The following is a 315-nucleotide window of genomic DNA, read 5'->3' on the forward strand; positions in this document are numbered from 1 at the left end:
CTTTTGCAAATACTTTGCAAATTCCTATTTAGCTCAATTCCTAGAAGTGAGATCGCTGGGAGCATTTGAAATTTGGATAAATGTGGTGTGATCAACAAACATTTACAAATAAATTGATACCACCTACGTTTGCCAAACACACGATTAAGACTGTCACTTCGGAAGTCCTGGCAGAACGTGGTTGGTCAGCGGTCGCTGTCAGGTGGGGTCCTCAGCCTGCAGGGCCGCAGCGGCGGTCTCCGGGGGCGGCGCTCTAGGGTCACGTGGGCGGCTGCGCCCCGCCCCCCGGAGGCTCGGCGCCGCGGCCGGCGCGCC

The sequence above is a fragment of the Diceros bicornis genome, chromosome 1, assembly GCF_020826845.1.
Source record: "Diceros bicornis minor isolate mBicDic1 chromosome 1, mDicBic1.mat.cur, whole genome shotgun sequence".
NCBI classification, from domain to species: Eukaryota; Metazoa; Chordata; class Mammalia; order Perissodactyla; family Rhinocerotidae; genus Diceros; species Diceros bicornis.